Below are 22,528 nucleotides of genomic sequence, written 5' to 3'. Positions count from 1 at the left end.
GCCAGTTTGCAACCCATCTTTCCTCTTGTCTTATTCCATTATATAATCCTCTCCATGGCCATGGCTTTGCAGTTAAAAGCTAATGGGCGGTAATTTCAGATTTCGCCAGGGGGACCGACTTTGTGACTGAGTGGACCACACAGTCAGTGTGCCACACCCCTGGGTAGTATCCAGAGGTAAGACTTAAACCTTCCAAGCCCTGCTCAACTGACTGTTCCTTTAGGAGGAAAGATTGCCGTGCATGCAAAAAATTGGGAACTCATTACCCAGGACAAATGGGTTTTAAATATAGTTTCCCAAGGATACAGATTCCACTTCCACTCCCTACCAACCCCAAACGGTTGGACAGACCTACCCCCAAATCAGTGGGCAGAGGCTCAAAAGCAAGTTCTCTCTCTTTTAAGCACCATGGCTATTCAACCTGTCCCAAAAGAACAATGGGGGCAAGGTTTCTACTCAAGACTTTTCCTGGTACCCAGAAAAGACAATTCCTGGCGTCCTATCCTGGACCTGTCTATCCTAAACACATTTTTGGTAATCCCAAAATTCAAGATGCTAACTCTTCATCAGCTGCTTCCCATGCTAGGCAAAGATACCTGGTTGGCAACACTAGATTTAAAGGAAGCCTACCTGTACATTCCAATAAGGGAATCTGCAGAAGATACGTATGCTTCAGAGCAGGCTACATGCACTATCAGTTCTCTGCACTGCCTTTTGGCTTATCTACTGCGCCCAGGGTATTCACAAAGTGCCTAGCTCCAGTTATTGCATTTTGCAGGCAAAGAAATATTCAAATATAACCATACCCGGACGATTGTCTAATTCAGGCAGAAAGCCAGGACATGCTATTAAATCATCTGGCATTTGTAAAGAAATTGCTAACTTCTCTAAGGTACACCATAAACAAAAATAAATCACATCTTGTGCCCTGTCAACAAATTGTATTCCTGGGAGCAAGCTTGAATACAACTTCCCAGATGGCCTACCTCACGCCAGATTAACAAATTCAATTCACAGTCTACTTCAAACTACTGGCCACAAAGATCCAGCTATCTGCAAGGAAAATACAGCAAGCCCTGGGGTTCATGGCCTCCCGCATTCTACATATCTATATGCAAGACTGCATATGAGGAAACTACAATGGTATCTAAAAAGCCTATGGTGTCAACATTCTCATGATCTAGAATCAATGATTCCTATCATATCTTGTCTACAGATACCCTTTGGTGGGCAGAGGCCTGCCACCAAAACAAGGGACTGCCATTCACTCTACCCCCTGCTGCCCAAACCCTAACAACAGACGCAACAGACTATGCATGGGATGGGCTCACTTGGCGGGGCAGTGCATTCAAGGCAAATGGAACTCAAATCAAATGCACTTGCATATCAATCAAAAAGAAATGTTAGCTGTACATAATGCTCTGACAGCCTTCAAGGACCACATTCTTCCAGGACAATTATTGGTGAAGATGGACAACACCACTGTTATGTGGTACATAAACAAGCAGGGGGGAACCCACTCATACCCTCTATGCAGACTAGCCATGGCTCTGTGGAACACAGCCGTGAGCTACCATGTGCACCTACAGGCTCAATTCCTGCCAGGAAAGCTAAATACATTGGCAGACGACCTAAGCAGAAATCTCATGGACCCACACGAGTGGAAACTGGAACCAAAGATATTCAACATGTTGAGAAACAAATGGGGAGCCCAGAGATAGACCTGTTTGCTTCCCCCCAGAACTACCAATTGGACAAATTCTGCACAAGGACTCCCCACAAACAAGCTTGGAAAGTGGATGCCCTGTCCACCTGGAAAAACCTATCAGTTTATGCCTTTTCCCCTCTGCCTCTCCTCCCCAAGGTACCACTAAAGATCAAACAGGACAAACCAAGGACAATACTGATTGCACCAGACTGGATACGCCAACACTGGTACCCCCTCTTGTGCAGTGTGTCACTGCTGGAACCATGGCATCTGCCTCAGACACCTGGCCTGCTGTCCCAGCAGGAGGGCCAGATTCTGCACCCACAACTTCAAACCCTGAACCTGGCAGCCTGGCTAATTACCTGATCTCTCCGTTACCATCCCTCAGTAAGCAAGTGATGGATGTCATTCTGGAGGCAAGGAGGCCTAGTACTAGAAAATGCTATGCTGAAAAATGGAAAAGATTCTGTTCCTGGAGCCAAACTCAGAGGATGGGCACAGCAGCACCCAATTTACCCCATATTCTTCAATATTTAACTGAGATGCTTCACAATGGCCTTTCCTTTTCCTCCATCAAAATTCACACCTCAGCCATTTCAGCTCATTACAATACAGAACCACCCCTCTTCTCTCATCCACTGCTGAAGCAATTCCTCAGAGGGGCCAAAAACTTAAGACCACCCAGGAGAGCCCCTACTCCAGCCTGGGACCTCAACTTTGTATTGGAAACACTCACCTCTACCTCCCTTTGAGCCAGCTGCAAATGCAGAGTTGAAATTCCTTTCTTGGAAAACAGCCTTCCTTCTAGCCATCACTTCAGCAAGAAGGGTGTCTGAATTACAGGCCCTCATAGCAGTGGAGCCTTTCATCATCTTTTATGCTGACAGGGTGTCCCTTAGGACCAGTTCCTCCATCATGCCAAAGGTGGTATCCAGTGTGGCCCTTAATCAGTCCATTCACTTGCCAACCTTCTTTTCTAATCCACAGAACAAGGGGGAATGAATACTGCACTCCTTGGACATGCACAGACAACTTAGATTTTACTTGGACAGAACTAAGTCTCTCAGGAAATCTGAACAGCTGCTGGTTGCATTTGCTGCAGGGGCAGAGGGGAAGGCCATTTCAAAGCAAACCATTTCTAAGTGGATAGGCTGTTGCATTCATTTCTGCTATAAGCATCATGGAAAACCTACCCCACAGGGGATTAGACCACCTTCACCCAGGGTTTGTATCTACCTCTACAGCCTTCCACAGAGGTGTCCCTGCCAGGGACATCCTAGAAGCTGCTACCTGGAGTTCTGTACATACCTTCACCAAGCATTACCACTTGCCATTTTTTTCTAAATCCAGAGCTGGATTTGCCACTGCAGTCTTGCAGGGCCTTATAGCTGGTCCTAATGCTATCTGATTACCTCCTCCCATCTTTAGCTTTGGGAATCTACCCAAATGTGATGACTGCAACAGTGAAACATGAAGAACATAGTACAGTTGTGTACACTTACCATAAATGTAGATGTTCGAGTGTATTCACTGTTGCAATCCTGGTTACCCTCTCTCCAGCCCCTTGACCTCTATTGACTATACCTCTATTCTTGTTTTCTATGCGTAAAGCTTTTTGATATATTTGCTTTTTTTGTTAGAGGTGTAACCTTGTATATAATTGCTTCCCATTATGGGGGCACCTGACAGCTGGGGCAAGAAAAACTGATGTAATGGCATCAGCTGCATGCTTTATACCCCTGACTACCTGATGTCATGGAAGAGGCGACAGCAACCGATGCAGGACCCAAAACTTTGATAATCAGGCCAACTGAGGGCTACTGCAAGCAGATAACCCAAATGTGACGACTGCAACAGTGAATCCACTGGAACATCTACATTTATGGTAAGTGTACACGACTGTACTTTTCTTTCATTGGGTTGATTCTGGCTCTTTTACTCATCTCTATGTAAGTATGTGAAACGTTAGTGTGTTGCGGTGAGCTAGTGATGGTGTACTACCCTCTTCTTCTGCTATTTTATATATACATTGTGCTGTGTAATCATCTTGCTTATCTAGAGGAGCACCTAGGTAAGAAAACTTGCTTTTCCTTTTAATTGGCAAGGTTTTTGGCAGTAAGAGGGTTAGTCTAATTAAAACAGCCCCTGCAAAAAGCTAGCTTATTTAAGGTGGACTTGTATTGCAATATGTGGGTTTTACTTAGCTCTACATGTGCGGTATTACCTTAGTCAATAACTGTCATATGAAACATGATCTGTCATAGGAAATGTGGCACCAGGTGGTGCTTCACACTGTGTAAAGTGGTACATAACAGCTGAATTATTGTCCTTTCTCTATTTCGGAGGTGACATTATACTGGGCAGCACACTGGCGCAGTGGATAGTGTTGTTGCCTCACAGCAAGAAGTTTCCTGGTTCAATTCTCAGTTGGGGTGCCTTCTGTGTGGAGTCTACATGTCTTCTCTGTGTCTGTGTGAGTTTCCTTCAGCTGCTCTGGTTTCCTCCTACATTCCAAAGACATGCAGTAGGTAGACTGGACACTCTAAATTGGCCATAGGTGTGTGGTGTGTAAGAACTACCACATCCGTGTTAGCCATGTGGTTGTGTAAACATTGGCTCTAGATGATTGTCACTCAATGTGATACCCCAACCCCATGTGTAAAAATGGGAAAAGAGGTTGTGGATGGATCAGTGTAATGAAGCAAAGCTTGTTTTATTACAAAATAGCAGGATTAGCAGTAGAACCACCAGCCCCTCCACTGTATTATACTATGGAATGTGGGTTCGATGAATTTGCCAAGGAAGCTACATGCTGTTCAACTGCAGGTATTTTTTTACAAATGTAGAACTCAAATAATTCTAGGCATGTACTGTCTGAGTCATTTCCCGTTACCTTCTGATTACTTAAGTCTTGGCAGTCATGAGAGCAGTATGGACATCTGGCCATAAAACAGTACATCTCCAAGCTTTTAAAGTCTCTTAAAGCTAAGGTGCAGTGTGGTCTAAACTTCATTACTGCCTGTTCTTTAACTGCCTTCTGTTATAAAAAAGTAGTTGTGCCTGCTTCTAGTTCTGTTAACCTATAGTCTCCCTGCACCGTCTTACTAATACATGCAAACCCTAACTTCTGCCTCTGGCCCTAACCTCAACCTTACTCTTTAGCTTAGAAAAACCCTTTCCATAACACTATCACTACACAAAATATTCAGGCATGTAACAAGCAGTATGTACTCTCATAACACTAAAAGCCAGATTCATTAATGCCTGCGCTGTGTACATGACCTGTGTTCAAGAACATCCCTACCACATTTTTGTGCTCGCTAGTCACTCAGAAAGATTATACTAAGTGTACATGTAGTCTACACTTTGTAGTAACCTTTATCAATCCCCTTTGATATTTAAGGCTGCAAGAGAATTGGTAGGAAAACTAAAATTAGGAGGAAGAAGGTGTGAGTTATGCTTGTGATGTCTGTTCACTCAGAACAGTGTACACTTAGTGTAGGTGCTAATGAATCAAAGGTAAATCTGTTCCCTTACTGAGCCATTACTCTAACCCTAACCTCCCTGCAGCCTCACGCACATGCAGTCCCACCCCAATGCCATAACTCTAAGTATATCCAAAACATTCAGCATTAACAACCCAAAACAATGCTTACCTTCTGCAACCAATACCCCCCAGACTTTTGACATGCTCACCACCAAATAATACATGCATTCATTCAAAAGTACACAAATCCAAATTTTCAAATACTTCACTCTATTAAACAAATGAACATTCCACAAAGTGAATGCATTCCATATTTTCTATGTTCTGCTGTTTATTTGAATACGTGTGTGTCTATGCCATGGATATTCCTGTTTCTAGCTAATATCCATTTTATATTTCTTATGTGTATGTTTCATTAGTATTTTGCTTTCCAGAAGAAGAAGGTTTTGTATTCAACTGATAACCAGATAAGCCCACTAAGCACAACCTCAGAGGTGGCCCCAGGATACTATCTACTGAAGTGTCATTCAGGCCAAGCATAGCAAGCAAATGAAGGTGAAGGGAATCAAACCCTGGATCTTGGAATTAAACCATTTAGCAACTCATAATCTTAATATTCTGTACTGCATTGGTAGACTGTAATAATAATACTACTAACAATAATAATGATAACAAAAATAAGTGTAGTAATAATAATTATTAATAATAATAATAATAATAATAATAATAATAATAATAGATTGATAGCATCTAATTAATCTTCCTTTGCCCCCTTGAACCACATCATTCACATGTGTATCACTAAACAACAGACAGATATACACAGACACACAAACACATACACACATATACACTCAAACCCAATGCCGAAGCTTTCAGTACAAACAAATATTTTGGCATTCTTACCTACTCTCACGTAGCCTAAATTTGACTTTGAATGCTTTGCTAACCAGTTCTGACACTGGAAAATCCTTTGTCCTACAGAAAATTTGCTCAGATGCACAAAACCCCTGTGTGTGTGTGTGTGTGTGTGTGTGTGTGTGTGTGTGTGTGTGTGTGTGTGTGTGTGTGTGTGTTTGTACATGTGTGTGCACGTGTGTGTGCATGCATGTGCGTGTGTGTCTGTGTGCGTATATAGATATAGACCATTTATGCATACACTCACGTGTACACAGACCACCATGTACTTTCAGATTCAGTAGAATACAAAACAGATGTAAAAATACATTTAGAACCAGTTAAGGTACAGTGTAAACCACAGGAAACAAAAGTATGACTTGATTTCCAGATATAAATACCAAAACCTTTCACTAAGAAGCAGCAAAATAAGAAAATGGTGCCAATGGAAGTGCTTGCTGGACATTTCATAAAGGCTGCTATGTAGATGAGTGAACCTGCTGCAACATTCCAGTGTACTCACCAATTCAACGTAGTATCTGCAAGACTCTAAAATGTTCACCTCTCATGGGTTAAACCTCTGACATTTTCAGGATCAAAGTATGGAATAAAATATCTGTCCATACCATAAGATTTAATCATCCAGAGGGACCTCTACACAGCCTACAAAATAAAATCGTCATTGGCTCCCAATTATGCCTTTTCTCCAAGTCCTGCACGTGTTTTAATTTTTTTGACAAAATTCTTATGAATGAAGGGGTCTCGCTTTTTTCCATCCCTGGTTGTGGAATGACCAAGTGCCATTTTGCCACTTCTTGACTCTTTGGTACTCTAGTGTCTTCCCAGAGCCTTTGCAGATCATGGCTGGGGTAGCACTATACCTTCCTCACCTCCCATCATGCTTTTGTTGACTTGCCATTTTCTCCCACTCCAGTAGATCCTGTACTCATACTTAGTGAGTGTCCATGCATATAAGACCCAGTAGTGAATCCTGTACTCACACTTAGTGAGTGTCCATGCATATAAGACCAAGTAATGAATCCTGTACTCACACTTAGTGAGTGTCCATTGCATATAAGACCCAGTAGTGAATCCTGTACTCACACTTAGTGAGTGTCCATTGCATATAAGACCCAGTAGTGACTCCTGTACTCACACTTAGTGAGTGTCCATGCATATAAGACCCAGTAGTGAATCCTGTACTCACACTTAGTGAGTGTCCATGCATATAAGACCCAGTAATGGATCCTATACTCATACTTAGTGAGTGTCCATGCATATAAGACCCAGTAGTGAATCCTGTACTCACACTTAGTGAGTGTCCATGCATATAAGACCCAGTAATGGATCCTATACTCATACTTAGTGAGTGTCCATGCATATAAGACCCAGTAGTGAATCCTGCACTCACACTTAGTGAGTGTCCATGCATATAAGACCCAGTAGTGAATCCTGTACTCACACTTAGTGAGTGTCCATGCATGTAAGACCCAGTAGTGCATTTCCAACTAGTGAAAGGGCTGCCAACCTGTTAATTTTGACTTGTTGAAATAGTAGATATTAATTGTTAAAGCCTGCATCATGTGATATGCACTTCAGACAGATGTCAAATGCCAATGTATCGTAACCCTAAAATATTTTTGCAAAAATAAGCATCTGACCAGCCGAAGCCAGTAAACGACTTCCTGTTTCATCAGCAGGGGGTATCCTCAGATCTATTAAGTGTAACAAGCCTCTTATTGCTACTGAAGAATATGTCACTGCTTGTAGTGCCTTAGTGACCAGCATTATGCTACAGGCAGGGGGCTACTGCCTAAAAAAAGAGGTGAGCATTACATCTGTTGACGATAAGGAAGAATGCTAACACAGACAGTATGAATAAAAAGAAGCAGCCTCCTGACCTGTTTGTTTTTCTTTGGGGTGTGGGCAGGATGGTAGACTTGGGATGTCATAAGGCAGTATATAGTTACTTGTTTTATTTTTACTAAATGCTGACTGACTGGCGTATTAGCTTCTTTTTAAAACAACTATCCTTTTTGTGTAAGATATAAATGATACCTTCTTTCTTACAGGTTCCTTCAGGTCCTACATGAATACATTGATTTGACAGTGGAATCAGAGGGCTCCCCTGGTATGTGTGCTTTTACTCTGAATTTGTAGAAGTATGCTTAATTCAGTGCAATTTGTAAACAGCAGTCATATGTGCAAGGGTTATTGTTATCTCTGTTAGGAGTTTCATTTCTGAAAAAGGAAAATTATTGTGATAACCCAGATGTACAGTTTCCTATAGGATTGACCCACAAGGCAGACAATATCATAAGAGAATGTATTAGCACTATTATGCTTTTCTTTTCATCTTTTTCCATAGAAATGACACCCTAGGGCACAACAGTTAGTTTTGCATCCTCAAACCACCTGGTCCCCCAGTTCAGTTTTTGTTGGTGGTTCCTTCTATGCAGATTTTGCATGTCCTCCATCTGTCTGTCTGGGTTTTCACGAGGTGTAGTATAAAATAAAATAAAACAGCACCAAAACATGGAAATAACCATAAAATAGCACAGTTTTAATAAAAAATGTAAAAAGTAAGTGCTCATACAATAAATGTGCTTCATCAGACATAGGCTCATAGGTAGGTACTAGGCTATCTGCCCAAGGGCCAGAGTGTGCCAGCTTTCGCCACTCCATTGATTAATTAACTGATCCTCTCTCAAGCAGAGCCAATGAAGTGATCCCAGGGGTGTATTTTGTGTTACCCATCCACTCGTCAAGATTTCTCTTGAAGAGTGTTAGTGAGGGGCTCTGCCTAATGTAGTTTGAAATTTTCTTCCAAAGCATGGGGAGTCTCTGTGACAGGAATCTATCCCTCCAGCATGATCTATTTATTGTTGTGGAGAGGTTTAGCTCACTAGAGCGCGTGGCTCGCAGTGACTTGGATTTCTTTAGGTGGAGCATGTCCATCAATTCTGAGTTGGACATGGCTTTTTAAGTCAGGCAGAGATCGCCTCTGAGTAAGCAATGTGCCACTGAGTACAGCCGCAGTTTTTTCAGTCGGACTGCATAGGACATATGTTTGAGGACAGTAATCCTCTTGGTGAGGTACTTTTGTGGTCTTTCCAGCTGTTGGAAGTGTCTTGTGAGGTACATCCCAAATGGGGCATACATGTACTACACAAATCCAATAGAATAAATAGCAAAGGCAGTATCAATTGTCATTTCAATACTGTGTTATTTTATGGTTATTGCCATGTTTTGGTGCTGTTTTATTTTAGTTTATAGTATGTTTTGGTTGACCAGCACCATTCATTCCTAAAGGACTGTTTGTTTCTTGTTTTCACCAGGTGTCCCCGTTTCCTCCTACATATCTGTTTCTGTGTGTGTGTGTGTGTGTGTGTGTGTGTGTGTGTGTGTGTGTGTGTGTGTGTGTGTGTGTGTGTGTGTGTGTGTGCGTTCATGTGTGTCCTTCATGCGATACACTGGCATCCTGTCCAGGATTAGTTTCTCTGCCTTGTACCCATGGACTACTGGTATAGGCACTGGCTCTGTCATAACCCAGAAGTGAATAATATAGGTAATTAGAAAATGAATGCACAGAAATGATAATGCACAAGTCTTACTGGATTCAGGGCATTTATTTCACCATATGTTCCGATAATAAAACTACAAATCTAACATGTTCCCCTGACAGGAGAGGTAGCTGATATAGGACGTGCTTCCTTTTGTGAGTTGACTGTCTAAATACTCACTTAACAGGAAGTATGATGAGATATTAAGATGTGTGGTAAATCTGACATACGTGAAATACTTCTGCTGTACTTGTTTTCTGGCAAGGCCGGGCCAGGTTAGACTGTGAAAACTCAGATAAACGTGCATTACATTTCCAGACTTTTGATGTGGAAACTCTAGCTGTGCACTCTCCATTTTTTTCCTCACAGAAATTATTCTTTGAGAGCTGAAGTAGGGAATATAAGGTTTGAGAGAAAATACAATTTGGGAGAAGGCCTTGGGGTTAAGTTGGAAATGCAGGAAATTCAGACTCATTTATAATGTGCAAATAAGGGAGACCTACCACAGATACAGAACCTAAATGAAGGCAGAAAATGAGTAGTGGCGTTAAACAGCTAAATGCAATTATTTATGAGACAGTAAACTAACTGAGACCTTTTGTAATTGTGAAGGTGTACTGAATGCTGCCAACATAAAACTGCTGTAAATGAGGTAGAAAGGTAAACACTTATTATTGGCTTATAATGTAGGGTAAGTTTTTCAAGAATGCTAAGACCTCTTGGTCAGTGTGACGATGTGAAGTAGTGCCAGCTATGCCAGAGAAAGTAGGGAAATGAATATGTAACATATGCCAGCATAGCTAGCTGGAGTTTTGTAAATAATTTTGTAAATAATTATATATGTCATTTGTATATCAAACTGATTTGCACAGCTGGTAGTGTTGAAAATGTATATGTTAAGTTGCTTGTGCTAAAAATGTCCCAACAGTGGGTCCTGCTGGACAGTAAAAGAAGTATACCTCTATGTCAGACTATATGGTAACTATCAAAATGAATACATTGTAACAGAGGATACTGGAAGAGAAGAGGTTAATCTCAGTCCAACTAAACTTGAAAAATACTGCAGAAAAGTAAAGTGGTGTAGGTAAACTGGTCTCCCAACACAACAGCAACACAAAATAAAAAGAATAGGAGAAACCAGATATAGTGTATTTGGCATACTGTACCCTTTGTTCCTCCTCCTGTGTTAGGAATGACCACACGCAGATTATGAGACAGGGTCAGAGAGCATGCTTATGATATATACAGAAAGGCAGACACTAATGCCCTAGCTAGGCATACTGTGGATATGGGAGTATCACATACCTTTAAGTTCATGGTGATGGGGAAAGTCTGGATAGGTAATAGAGGAAGGGCAATTAGGAACAGAGGTGAGACAAAGGAACTAGAATGGATAATCAGGATGCGTGCAAATATGGGAAAATGTTTAAATGATAAAATCAGTATTAAACCTGTTCTGCTGAATAAACCATTAATTAGATAGTTAACTGTTTATATATTATGTTCTCTAACTATGTTTTTTTAATTATGTGACATTATATAATGTGTTTTCATTTAGTTTTCTCTGAATTTGAATAAGTTTTAGTTGTAAATGTTTTTTTGCATGAGAGAGTTAATATGCATAAGTGAAGTGATTTTTACTGAGAAATGTGATTGGTTGGAGCTTTGTGTAAGAAATGGGGATATGATGAAATGCATTGTCTGATGAAGCAGCTTTGGCTGCGAAAGTGCTCACCTTTTTTGGATTAAATTGTTTGATGATTTTATCAGCCGTGGTCTGATATCTCCTAAATTAAAAATAGTTTGAAATTAAATTACTTGGTATAAACCATAAAGGTTGCATCTCACAGGTCTCAATGCAGCCAGAGATAAAAAGTTTGTACTAGAAAACCTTTTGTATTATCCTTGGAAGTGAATTAAATGCTACTCTGGAAGGGTGGAAGTTTGAAATTGTTTTATGACTTCTAGAAGCTGCAACTGATTTTAGCAAAGCTCTGTGTGTGTGTATTATTGACACATGTACTCGATTCTGGTTCAGTTGTTAGTGAAGGGGGTAGTATGGGAACCTGAAGTCAGATGACCAGATGTGTGTGATGTCATTCTGTAATCCAGGACTAAAATGATGTTTAATACTAGATGAGACTGAAGTCTCAGGGCAGTCTGTTTTTCAAACCTGACATAGAAGGATTACTCACCTACTTCATCTTGCCTTGCTTTAAGTAAGTAACCAAGGAAACAAGTAATTCTTTAGATCAGTCAGAAAAAAAATTGTGAGATTAGTTAAGTACTGTTTTTTTGTATCTGTGTGAATCTATTCATCTGTGTTATTTTAATATTTCATGTGATTGAAACTCTGGTGTTTATTGTAAATAGATATTTAATATTTTAATGTTCTTTTATTATTTATTATTAACTATATTTAAACTTTTGATCATGACTCTTCTTTTAGAGAATATTTTTACATTTCAGAGTACTTATATTTATTTGGTGACACTGGGGTTACTCCTGAGAGCCTTGCCACATTAGTCAAACACTACCATTTGTATTAATATTAATTTTACTCAGTATAATTGGGTACCCTTGTAAGAGCCTTAGAGTAGCTGGTTTTGGAGTGTCTGGTGGCAGTAACTACCTTATAGTATGTGAAAAGGGTATCAGAGTGAGTAAAGCTGTGCCAACTTTTCCCAGGTGTGTGTGTGTGTGTGTGTGTGTGTGTGTGTGTGTGTGTGTGTGTGTGTGTGTGTGTGTGTGTGTGTGTGTGTGTGTGTGTGTGTGTGTGTGTGTGTGCAAATCAAATTTCAAAGAGTGTGTGTGTGTGTCACCTACTTGGAGCAGGGACACAGAGTGGGTGTTGGAGGACTTGGCTTGGACTTGGCTTGGACACTTGGCTGAGCACTCAAATTTACAGCTTTGCCAGTGGAGAGTCTTACTGCGGGCCTGGAGAGAGAGAGAGAGAGAGAGAGAGAGGGACCCAGCCCCCAGAATGAGTGTATTCCCTGTGTGCTGCTAAGGGAAATTGTGCCTGATGCAGTGAGCTGCATCTGGAAATACTGTATCTACTTTTGCTCTAAGTGAACGTCCCTCTCCAGTGTCAGTGGTGAGGATTCAGGCTTCTTGATTACTGGCCCAGAAGGGGGATGTCACAGAAAGTGATAGGAGAACCCATTAAAATAGGGCATACATTATTTCCTCACCTGTTCCTTAATTTGTGTGAATGCAGCAAAGGTATGTGTGTGTGTTTGGTGGTGGTACTAGTAAGAATTCTTGGTGTGGAAATTGAGGGTGAAGGAGAAGATCATTATAAAGGTAGGGTCCATTTCCATGACAGGTGGTGGATGCATGGGGTCTGCGATAATTGCTAACTTTATGGGGGAAATGAGGACAGTAATAATTAGACTAGGCAGAGTGCTGCCTGACAAAGGGGAAGTAAGTAATTGGTTATGTCCCAGTCGTCACTCTATAGGTGTACGTGTGGGGAGGTACTCATTGAAATTACTGCAATCCTCAGAACAGCACAACTAAAAGTGTGAATTGGGGGACCACAGTGGGATTATTCCCTTACTTGAGGGTGCAGTGCCAAATATCAGGAGTGTAGACCCCGTTCTGTGCAAAAAAAAATGGTATAAAGGTGTAAGATTCTGTTTTGAAATTCTCTGTTTCTTGAATGCATCACAGTTACTTTTTTGAAGTGTTGTAAATTGCAAAATTATGTCTTGCACTTTCAGTATTGAGGCTTTGGTTGGGCTATATATGGATTTTGCATGCTGATTGTAACAAGGTTGTTTTGATCAGCTCCCCATGGATTCTCATGTATGGGTTGATTTTTCCATTTGAAAGTTGGGTAGGTATTATGGTTAATGTATATATTTGTAATTGCATTGTAGCTTCCTAATAAAAGTACAGCTGTTTGTCATCATTGCTCACAAGTATGATCATAACATTGCAAACATTCAACAGTGAAGAGACATCAGGCTTAAAAATATTACACAGTGTATTTGCAGGAGGAAGCCCCTTTACACCCTTCATAATACCAACTAGTTATGTATACCAACCTCCCAAATCACTGGATCTTAGCAAAAGAAGAAATCCCAGGGGTGCCACCATGTCAGCCCTCTGCAAAGCCTGGTTTCATTAGTGATTTCACAGAGTGTTCACTGCTAGTGTGTCACAAACAAAGCTGTCACTCTGTATTGTTCTTGACATTGTATATGCACCCTGATGGGAATGAACAGTTATATTTTAAACATAAAATTACCAATAAAAAGGACTTAGGAAGAAAAGTTATGCTGTCTTTTTAACACTGCAGTTGTGTCAGTCTTATTCTGATCTTTCCTCTTCAGTCTTTTTCCTAGAAGCCTGTCATTAAGAAGTACATATAGCTAAGTCACGTTAATCTCTGTCTTATAGCACTATAAAAATTTACTGTACTGATGGTAATGCTTGGTAAATAAAAACGTTGAGCTTGAGGCTTTAATTCTGTTAACTGAGTTGATGTATGCACAACAGGGAAGAAAGGGTGGGGATGTCCTAATGTTCTTGCGTCATTCTCTTCGTGTAGATCCATTCATTGCAACAGTGAAAATTATATCTTAGTGGCTGAACTATCAAGTTTGATAAGGCCTTTTGTAATACATATGATTCTTTGCTAATGGACCACAAATATGACCATTAAGGTCCACATTCAGTTTTTGGAAGTCTGATGTCCTATAAATCTAATATAGCTAATGAAGCTATTTTGTTATTTGGCGATTTTAGAATATATTGGGACATCCATACCTTTTTAGGTGTCATGGAGTCATAACTAGTATCAGAGACCAACTTTGTTCAAATTGTTACTTTTCCAACTTGGAAAAGTAATACTTTAGACATAATTTGCTAATAGAACTGATTTCATTATCTCTACTGCATGAGCTCTTACTCTGCCTGCTAAATGTCATCTACTAACACCTACAAACCAATAACATTTAGTCATACAACTCCATCATCAATGTTAATGATTTTACACAATGTACAAGTGTATAAAAATGTATATAATACTTGAACTGTTCAGATCATATCATCTTCACTGCAGTGTGTCTGTATGTACTTTGTACTAGTGTTCATTTCTGATATTTTGCTCTATTGTAACTGTATTTTAGTGTATATTGTGTCTTATTTTTCTTGTATGTTTTGGTAATAATATATGTGGAGCTTTTCTCCCCAGGCCTCCACTGAAAATGGGCTCACCTAGGCCCAGTGGACATTCTCAGTAAACAAATGCAATAAATAAATAACTAAATACATAATTTTACAAGGGATTTTGAATCCCTGGGCAATTCTGATTATATAGCCATAAATCTGTCTCTGAATTGCACTGTTATTAACTCATTCACTCCAATGGAGCTCAGGAAGTTTGCACTGTAACTTCCAATGGGCGGTGCCCAAGCCTTTTGACAAAATCAAATTATGCCCTCAAATTTCAAACAAATATTCATATGTCTGGAATGATAGGGAATATGAAAGAATTATAAATAGCAAACTCTTCAGCACATACTAGTTTTATAGTGGTAGTATTCTTTAGGTTCTATGTCTTAAACCGAATTTGCGGTAGTGCAGCGGTTAGCATTGCCGCCTCACAGCAAGAGGTTCTCCGGTTTGATCCTTGGCTGGGGTATTTATTTATTTATTTTATTATTTATTTTACATTTGTTAACCAGGAAAGTCGGACTGGATACATATCCATTTTCAGCAGAGGCCTGGGGAGAAAAGCTCCACATTGAAATTAAGTGACACTTAAAGTTGAGGTTACAGAGAAATCTAAAAACATTTAACAAAATCAGTGACAATTTAAAGTCAAGGTTACATTTAGATAAGAATAAAACATTGTTAGTTAATGGAATAAGTATACAGAGATAATCACATATTAGAAGTGTGTATAAAAGAAAAAGGATTTTCAGGTAGAAGGTAAGCATGATAGTTAAGAGAAAGGTGGTTAGGTAAGAAGGAATTTATTTAGTATGGGCAGAATAATAAGTTATCTTCCTGATAATGGAATAAGAGAATTCTAATGGTGTAGAGAAATGTATATAGTGAGGGTGTGGGAAGAAAATAAAAGGGTAATCACCTCTGTGAGCTATGTTTGGCTTACTTTTCTCTTGGTATAAGTCGGGTTAGTCTGGGTTTAGACATGGGCACGGCTATTGTTTATCTTACCTCTTCTGATTATTGTTTGGGTTAGTCAGGGTTTAGACATTGACATAGCCAGTCACTGTTCATGTACATCTTTAGGGATATTTTGAAATGGGGCAAGGAGCATGTGGCGGTTAGTTCAGCAGGAAGTGAGTTCCATTTTTTTCCAGCAGAGTTGGAGAATAAGGAATCTCCAGCTGAGTTGTTGGCTTTGGTAGCTTGTACTAGCATTCTGTTGGATGAGCGGAGGGATGCTAGTTTGCTGTAAGGGGTAATAATATTAGTCAGAATAGGGGTACTGGTAGGTTGGTAGAAGATTTTATGATTAACTACAAGTTGGTTATAGTATATTTGATTGAGTAGTTCTAGCCAGCCTAATTTGTGAAGATTTTGACAGTGGTGGGTTCTGTAGGCTGAGCCTATGGCAAATCTAGCTATATTGTTATAGCAGCTGGTGATTTTGTTAAGGTTTGATTTGGTTAGATTTGTGAGGATGGGTGAGGCATAGAGAAGGAATGACAGAAGATGTGTGCGAGCTATGGCAGTTCTGGCAGTTGGGGTTAAGAATTTCTTAATCCTATACATGGAGCCTATTTTTTTGTTTACTGTTTTTATGGTTTTGTCTATATGGGTATCGTACTTCAGATTATTATCAATGATTATCCCCAGTAGTTTAGTGCAAGGTTCAGGAGCAATTATGGTGCCATTGTTAGAAGAGACTGTAATTATTGGTGATTGGGATGAAAGTAGTAGTTTGGTTTTGTTTGGGTTCAATAAGAGATGACGATTATTGAGCCAGTTCTCTACTTTGTTGGAGGTGATTTGGGATAGGGATTGTAATTCTGTGGGAGTGGAGGCAGAGCAGATAAGTGTAGAGTCATCTGCATACTGTGTACAAGTTGCATGTGGGATAACTTTGGGTAGGTCATTAATGAATATAGAGAAAAGGAGGGGACCCAGGATAGAACCTTGGGGAACTCCAAGGGTGACAGGTAAAATGGGGGATAGATTGTCTTTCCACATAACAGCTTGTTGTCTGCCGTGCAGGTAAGAGTGGAACCAGTCGATTACTGGGTTATCTGAGGACAGTGATTTTAGACAGCCTAGGAGTAGGTGGTGATTTAACCATATTGAATGCTTTTGATAGATCGATAAAGAGGGCAGAGGAGAGCAGATTCTGATTACGGTTATGATTTATTGTTTGAGAAAAGGAGAAATGGGTGGTGGTTGTACTATGGTCTGGTCTGAAACCATGCTGAGATGGGGCTAGGAGAGTATTCTGAGTAAGGTGGGTTAAAAGTTGCTTCTGTATGCATTTCTCCATTATTTTGGCTAAGGAAGATAGTTTGGCTATAGGTCTGTAATTAGAGAGTTCAGTGGAGTTTCCTCCTTTATGAAGTGGAATAATATGAGCGATTTTCCAGATGGAGGGGATGTAGGATTTATGGATAGTATGATTGATTAAGATGGAGATAAGATAAGCTATTACATTAACAGCCTTTTGTAGAAACTCTGCGGGAAGTAGGTCAGCTGCCAGGGTGGTGGGTTTTAATTTCTTGAGTAGGGATTTGATATAGTCTGTGGGGATAGGATCAAATTTGAAGGGGGGGATATTTATCTGAGTGGGTGAGATTGTAGTAGAGGAGGAGGGAGATAGATTACTAGCTAGGGACTTGACAGTTTCAGTGAAGAAAGTGTTAAAGGTATTAGCAACAAATTTAGGGGGTAGTTGTAGGGTAGCTGAGGGGGTGGGGGGTAGAGGATTTACCTGGGTGGAGTAGTATATTCAGACCCGACCAGAATTTTTGAGGCTGATTTTGGTGCTTTTGCTGTAAATTGAAGTAGTAGTTTTGGTTGTCAAACACAATAGACCTTTTTGCTTCATTTCTCATTTGTTTGAATGTAATGTGGGCTTGTGGGGATTTGGTGGCTCTCCAGGATGTCCATGCTGTGTTTCTAGCAGTAAGCCAAAGAAGGACTAAATTCAGGGAAAACAATCAGTGGAGTGCTGACTATTAGGGTAAGTTTAAAAGGAGATTGTAAACTGTGCAGTTGAGAAATATATGGTAAAATGTGGGGTAAAATTGGGTCTAAAAGATAGGTAAATATAGTGAGAAGTGGATGTCCGAGAGTTAAATTATAAGAATGGAGAATAGTCTGCATGTCCTCCCTGTGGTCGCGTGGGTTTTCTACTGGTGCTCCAGTTTCCTCCCACATGCCAAAGACATGCTGTAGGTGGACTGGATACTCTAAATTGGCCCTACGCGTGAGTGCATGTGTGTGTATGCCTTCTGTGGAAGGTTGTGCACCAGGCTGGCAACTCGACACCATAAAACTCCACTGCCAATCATGAGCGGGCAAGTGATCCGCTGTGGCGACCCCTAACCAGGAAAAGCCAAAAGAAGAAGAAGTAAATATGGTAACTATTACATTTATAATATTTTGTAAACAACTTACAATATCTCAGCAACCACTCAAGTAAAACACACTTGGTTGTTGAGATATTTAGAAGAATGTGAAAATGATATCTATAGAAATTAATATAATAAACACAACAGTTAATATCTATTTACATGCACTAGACAGAGGTAAAATATTAATGCAGTTGTGTTTTCCACTGAATAAGCTTTAAGATGAAACCTTTTAAAACCTTGTACATAGCATGGTTTTGGAATTATTAATGCAGATATGAACAAGCAATATTTGGTGTCTAGAGGCGTCATAAGGTGTTAACTGCAGATGCACCTGGAGGCATCACTCGGATTTAATGAGTTAACACAAATGCAATATAACTGCATATGATTATTTTAACTTAAATTTTGATACTTTGCAAAACAGAATTAGAAAGATAGAGTGGATAATAGTAAATTCTAAAAACTCTGGAGAAGGTGTGTGGAACAGCTGAAAAGTATGTGTGTATAGAAGTACACATTTCTTATGTAAAATCAAGAACCAAACTAACAATCAGAATCCACCAGAGTAGAGCAGAGAATTGGAAAAGCTGGGTAAAAAGAGATTTTATACAAGGCACATAAATGTTATGTATCTGTCATCGAGTGAACTCTGTATCTAGGAAAATTAAAGATTTGTTAAGAATGTGCAGGACTACCTATGAACAGTCGGGAGGTGACCACTTATTAAGCACTGGAAAAGGATGGCAATAAATTTTAAATGCATCTGCATACAGGTGCATATGGCTAGGCATCTTATGGTCCCCATAATCACTTTCCTAGTATTATGTCTTTATTCGTATTAATTCTATTACCTAATAATATAAAAACTGTTGTAAACATATGAATTCCAAGGTGGGCGAAATTTTGCCAGGAGATCCTTTACAAGATGGTAAGAGGTGAATGAGTGACCTTTTGAAAATGGATGGTATATTTAGTGATCATTTTATGTCCATTATAGGTTCATAGGTAGGTACTAGGCTATCTGCCCAAAGGCATTTATAAGCCTAGCCAGAATGTGTTGGCTTTCGCCACCCCCTTTGATTAGTTTCCTGTGTCTCTGTCCAGCAGAGCCACTGAAGTGATACTCGGGGTAAACTTTCTGTTTCCCATCCACTCATCAAGGTTTCTCTTGGAGTGTTAGTGAGGAGCTCTGCCTAATGTAGATTGGAATCTTGTTCCAAAGCATGGGAAGTCTCTGGGACAGGAATCTATCCCTCCAGCACATCCTATTTATTGTTGTGGTGAAGTTTAGATCCCTAGAGCGTGTGGCTCGAGGGGATAAGGTTTTCTTTAGGTGGAGCATGTCCATCAATTCTGGGTTGGACATGGCCTTGTATGTCAGGCAGAGATCACCTCTGAGTAGGCGGTATGCAACCAAGTACAGCTGGAGTCTCTTCAGTTGAGCTGTATAGGGCATCTGTTGGAGGCCAGTGATCCTCATGAGGTACTTCTGTGGTCTTTCCAGCTGTTGCAGGTGTCTTGTAAGGTGCATCCCAAGTGGGGTGTTGTACTCTATGATGGGTCTGATGAGTGATGAGTAGAGAGGCACAATGACCTCTTTTGATCTGGATGCGAACCCTTTTGTGATAATGTAGGCCACACAGAAGGATTTTCTAACCACTTTGGCAATGTGATTATCAAAGGAGAGATTACTATCTACTTGGGTCCCCAGATCCCTTATTACATCTTCCATATTTAGGGGACTACCACCTATGTGGTAGTTTGTGGGTACTTTGTTTTTTCCAAAGGGAATGACTATGCACATTTTGGCATTTGGCTTGAGGCCATGATTTTGACACCAGGTATCTGTCTCAGTGAGACTCTTTTGGAGGATGTCTGTGTCAGCCAGAGAGTCAAGTATAGCCTCTAGTTTGCAGTCGTCTGTGAACTTGGTCAGCCATAGTCCTCCTGTGCTTGCCTGTACCTCCGAGAAGTATATGCCGAACCGGAGGGGTCCTAGGACTAAGTCCTGGGGAATGCCACTTGTAACCGGTTTAGAGTCAGACCTAGCTCCTGCAATTCTTAACATGTGGGTTCTGTCCATGAGCCAGTTAACAACCCATCTTGTGACGTAGGGGTTTATGTTCAGGCTGGTGAGCCTGTCTATAATACCAGAATGGGGAATGGTGTTGAAGGCCTTTGTGAGGTCTAGGTAGGCTGTGTGTACCACCTTTCCCTCTATAGCCTTGGTAACTGTCTCAAAGAAGTCCAGCAGGTTTAGGAGGCATGATCTTCCCTTAACAAAGCTGAACTGGGTAGGGTCCAATGTTTGGAGGTTCCCAATGTCTCTCTTAATGAGTTCCATGATGATGCACTCCATAGCCTTGCAGACCAAGCTAGTCAGGCTTATAGGGCGATAGTTCCAGGGGTCTATTGTGGCTCCACCTTTGTGGAGCGGAATAACCGTTGCTGTATGCCACTCTGTGGGTATGTAGCCTGTGGAGAGGCTGAGTTTGAACAGTGTGTTTAGGCAAGGGGTTAGTTCGTCTTTGAGCTCGTGTAGGACACAGCCGGGGACACCATCCGGTCCCATTGATGCTGTGTTTTTTGCTTTGGAGAGGGCTGTTTTAACCTGAGTGTCTGTGATTTCAGGGGCTCTACATTCTTCTGGTATGGATATGGGCCCTTTTGGGGGTGAGAGGGGGGGGTGAAGTTTGTGCTGATCCTGTCTGCCAGGATGTTGGCAATATCGGTCGGTTCAGTGTATTTTGTGCCATTCTGCACTAACTCTGAGCAGATCTGAGCATTGCCACTTAGATTCTTGACATAGCTAAAGAATGCCTTGTGGTTATCTTTGGAGTCCTTGGCAATTTTTCTTTCGAAGCTCGCCTTTGATGATTTTATGAGGGATCTTAGTTTCTTGCTGATACTGATCAGGGATGTCTTCCCTTCTTGGGATTTTACTCTTTTCTGTACTAGTTTCCTCCTTCTATTGTAAAGCTTGTTTATGGCAGGAGTCCACCAGACTGGTTTCATTTTCTTGAAGAGTGAGTCTTGGTTTTGCTTGGGATAGCACAATCCATGCATTCTTGTAGGTGCCCGTAGAATGCATTAGTAAAGGATTTTGCAGCTTGGACAGCATTATCCTTTAGCATGGGGGCTTTGAAACTTTCCACCTCGGTCTTAAGTAACGTGAAGTTTGCTTTTGAAAAGCTTTTCACGGTGGTTTCCTTGTCCGGGGGTGGGGGCGGAATGTGGATATCCAAAGTGATTTGTTTATGGTCAGATCTAACCAGCAAGGGGTTGACCTCCGGTATGGAGCACCAGTCACCCATGTTGGTGATGACCAGGTCCAATATGTCATCACCTCTGTTGATCCTGGGCACTTGAGTTTATAAATTCTAGGAAATGTTGGGCAAGGGAGTTAGTACTTGAGTAGTTCTCCCAGTTAATGTTTGGGTAATTGAAATCACCCAATATTAGCGTGTTTGGTAGGACCTTTATATTTCCCAGTGTTTCCAGAAATGCAGAATGTGGGTCCTGGGACATGGTGGGTGATCTGTAGCAAGCTACAATTTGAATTGCAGTTTTGCCCGTGGATGATCTCTGAAGCATCATGCTGTGTCACTAACCTGGAGGTGTGAGTATCCTTGATGAATATGGATACGCCCCCACCTTTTATATTTCGGTCCGGGTTCTTTGGCCAACATGTATGGTATGAGTTGTTACCTGGTAGTGCTGGGGTGCTCTCTGGAGCCTTAAACCAGGTTTCTGTTACTGCACATATATCAAATTTCTCCATCCTGAGGAGTGTCTCGAGTGCATGCATTTTGAGGTTTAGACTTCTGGCACTGAGTAGTATTACCCTCAGTTTTTTGTTACTTGTGCTGTTTATGGTGGTGGGTTTGTCTTTTTAGCCTTGCCTAAAACAGGCACTATGGGGGTGGCAAGAGCCTTGTCCAGTATTCGAAAGCCTAAGGGTGACAGGTGCAAGCCATCTCTAGCGAAGCAGTGTGGCTTGTCGAGCATGTCATCCCAGGCTGACAGACACTGTATCCCCTTTGAATGACACCAGAAGCTTAGCCAACTGTTGAAACTGATAATTTTTTTCTCTATTCCATAGTATCATTCTTGGTGAGGGCAGGATGCTACTCAGGGTCAGGGTCATACCGGCCTGGGCTACATGCTCAGAGAGCTCCTCCATGTCTTTTTTCATGTAGTCCAGGGAGGTATGGCTCAGGTCATTCACACCAACATGGACAATGACAGAGTCATATTTGTATTTGTTCTGGTGTGACCTGAGTGCTTGTGT

General features: G+C 40.9%; 1 protein-coding gene across 1 annotated transcript in view; it reads left to right on the top strand.

Moving 5' to 3' along the window:
* PHC2 (polyhomeotic homolog 2) overlaps positions 1-22,528 on the top strand; it is a 2,832,203-nt gene that overhangs the window by 1,065,704 nt on the left and 1,743,971 nt on the right. Inside the window, exon 5 of the mRNA XM_044063043.1 lies at positions 8,165-8,223. The gene's annotated coding sequence lies outside the window, so the exon portion shown is untranslated. The remainder of the gene's footprint in view (positions 1-8,164; positions 8,224-22,528) is intronic.

Source organism: Protopterus annectens, chromosome 2.part1 (genome assembly GCF_019279795.1).
Source record: "Protopterus annectens isolate FY-2018-M chromosome 2.part1, PAN1.0, whole genome shotgun sequence".
Lineage (NCBI taxonomy): Eukaryota > Metazoa > Chordata > Ceratodontiformes > Protopteridae > Protopterus > Protopterus annectens.
This window is presented reverse-complemented; position numbering and strand designations above follow the sequence as displayed.